The 3,360-nt window shown below is 36.6% G+C and overlaps 1 pseudogene; it reads right to left on the reverse strand.

Moving 5' to 3' along the window:
- On the reverse strand, positions 1–3,140 carry LOC145939267 (uncharacterized; annotated as a pseudogene).
- Positions 3,141–3,360: the final 220 nt, after the last annotated feature.

Below are 3,360 nucleotides of genomic sequence, written 5' to 3' on the forward strand. Positions count from 1 at the left end.
TTACTTAGGAAAAGGCGACAATTTATTTTCTGCTACAATTTTTAAAAAATGTTGCCTCATACGTTTAACATCAGTTGAATATGTCTCATTACAAGGATTTCCTCCTAAAGCTATAGTTGTAGCGAATGCTGCAGCATAGATTCCACAACATATGCCATCAGGTTGTGCTTGAACCTTTTCAAATATTATAATATTTATTTGTGGATAACGGCGATGAATGTAATTTTTTTCTTTAGACACCAATTTATTGTATGTACAATTGGGCAGACTATCGTATACTCGAAGCTTGGTGCCGTCAAAAGAAATACATCGCCAGTGATCACTACAATTTCCTCCAATAATTTGTAAGCTTTTGTCGCTACGACTTGCTTCAATTATATGAGGATATTCCAAATATAGCACACTTTGTGTTTCAAAACAAGAATTATCTCTTATGACGCGCAAAAATCGGTCCAATGATTCGTCATTTATTTTACTATGTAAAGGTAATACATTTTCCTTTACTAAATAAAAAGGAGCAACCGAATTATCTAAAAATTCTTTTTGCTTTGCCATATCGTGTTCTGTTAGTTCTTCTGTATTTTTTGAGTAACTAACTACGATGCAATCATCATCTTGTTTTACATTCAAAGCAGTTATAGTTGCTTCCATTGATACAATATTTGATTCGATACATTTATTTTTTTTGGCAATGTTTTCATCTTCCACATTACACTGTGGAAGACTTATTCGTTTAATTCTTTTTTTAGCTACTTCTTGTTGAGCTTCTATTATATAGCTTGGATTTCTAATTGGCATATGTCGATTATGCCGACTATCCAAGATTTCCGGAAGCATGCAATCGTAATAGAAACGTGTTAAAAAGGGCAGCATTTGATTACTCCAAAATGCATTGTCCCTATTAACACGTACTATTTTCAAGCTTTTTGGTGTCCACACAGCGAAAATACAATAATCTCGCTGCGTTATATTTAACTGGCCTTGAATTTGATAGAAAAATCGGTGATTTTGATTCATCTTATCTGGATTTTTCTTATCAAAGATGCCTTTCAGTTGGGGCAATGTTTTTATGGCCTCTTCCGCTGTTAAATGCTCAGCTGATAAAGGACATTTTATTTCTACCAGACCATCTTTATCTATGAGTCCGTCAGGAGAAGCACCCAAGCATGGATTTTTAATATCAATAAATAATCCGCTAGTTTTTATCTCTTTCTTTAATGTTACGGCCAATTCTTTTCTCGCAATTTTTTCCATTTCGCGACCATATTTCATAGCCGCAGTATCGATAGAGGGAGGAAATAAAATGTTTTTTACAGTCGCGGCGCAAGACGTCGGTCTCATGCGACATACGATTCCAAAATTAGACGCCGTCAACAGTTCCTGTCTCAATGAATGCCACAAATCTGAATCACTTTGCTCTATTGTATTACGTTCGATTTGTCTCCAATTTTTCCCATTTTCAAACAACTTTTCCAAATGATTTTGTCGAAGTTGTTCAAAAACATCAGGTAGAAGATCAGGTTTTTGTGATTGCGGACCGTAATGACAATCTGTTCCTGACTCCCTTTTACATTTTTGCCGTCCATTCACTTTCCGAGATTCTCTAGTTCTTGCAATTTTTGTTTGTCGTCGCTTTTCCAGAATCTCGACAATAGGAGGAATATTTTTATTCATGCTATTATGCACTTCCGTGAGAACTTGTTGCGTATTAAATTGCACAACTGCCCCCGCAACTCTAGCATTGTAAGAGCCTCGATTACCAAAATTAATGCGCTTACCACCAATTTCTTTGCAGATTATCGAATTGAACGACTCTGCAGGATTGTTGGTGAATTTGAACAACAAACTGTCGGAATAAGCGCTTAAATATATGATGGCCTTCTCTATTCTTTGGTAAAGATCGTGTAACTTGAGAAACGGTACATAATTTTTCTTCGTTTCATCAAGGTCACATATACGACCGCGTTCCTTACATCGTTTATGTTCACCAAATATATGACTAGGAATATTTAATATGTCTTTTTGTAATTCTCTAGCTTTATCATGGTGAGGTTGCTCTTGTTTTTTTCGTAAATCAATTGCTTCTATCACTTCTTTTCGTATGTTCAAAATGTTGCTCTTTACAACATTTCGTAGCTGGACGAAACCGCGCTTTCTATGCGTTTTTTGCTGAGTTGTCTCTGCTACCGCCTGCAGCTTTTTGCATAGATTGCAAAGCAAATGATTGGTACATTCTATTTTTTTCACGGTCACCATTTGTTCTCGATATGGTCTGCTATCAATGATGGCCTGATAAACGCTGCTATCACCATCGGCAATAACTGTTCTAAAAATTAATCCATGCATTTCCAGACTACTTTTAAAGCCTTCTGCAATGGCGTCGCTCTCCATCTTTGTGGAGCTTGCGTTACGATCGAAATTTTTATAGCATTTATGGTCTCTTGGTTCGATTCCGTTTCGTTCCGCTACATTGCATATCGTACAATATTTATTGCGGACACCGACAAAGAGAATCTTTTTTGTGTGGTAACCAATTATAGCACCAACACCGGAAAGAGAATCGTAGGCCTTGCCATACGATCTTTTCATCCAACTACCATCCGCTATTACAGTTATGTACGCAATACCGTTTATAACATTGTTCCTTTCGAGAGCGAGTTGCTTTTCAATTTGGCCAGCCATTTTCATATTTTCCATGGCTGTTTTCTCATCATCTACTAACATATCTCGATTTTTAATATAAGTTTTATCGGACATACATCGAATATTCATGGATGCACACAGTTCTTCCGACTGGGCATAGCCAATTCCCACTGTAATAGTTCCTGCTACAGCAGCCTTATTAATGTCCAATATTTTTGGATCTTCGGGTTCTGACCAGATATATCTGCTTCAGTATTGCACATTTGGCACTTGAAGAACAAATGCGTTCTGAACCCTTTGGTTTCAGTTTTTTTGACTTTCCAATCTTTAAATTGGCACTCTATTCCTGCTATATGATCATAATATGTTCTGTGGATTTCATTCCACATATGAGAAATGTCGACAATGCGACGCCCTTGAGGCATGCTTTCCTGGATACGATTTATAGCCAGAGGGCTATTCTCGATAACAAAATGATTGTTATCTTCGCAAAGTTCAACATTTTCATTACACATATCTGTTTCTGATTGACTCCAGGCATTGCACTTTTTGAATACTAACGTTAGAATCCATCGTATCGAAGAATAATTCTCCCGATTTTTGAAAATCGATGGATTCATTGCTAGTATCCTTATATGTGCTATCCCTAGAGTCATTTTCCTCTTGGCCTTTGGTTTGAGTCTTTATGATTTTCCAATCTTTAAATTGACACTCTAT

Source organism: Prenolepis imparis, unplaced genomic scaffold, assembly GCF_030444845.1.
Source record: "Prenolepis imparis isolate NDT839.2.m4 unplaced genomic scaffold, iyPreImpa1.0 SCAF_8, whole genome shotgun sequence".
In the NCBI taxonomy this organism is placed as follows: domain Eukaryota; kingdom Metazoa; phylum Arthropoda; class Insecta; order Hymenoptera; family Formicidae; genus Prenolepis; species Prenolepis imparis.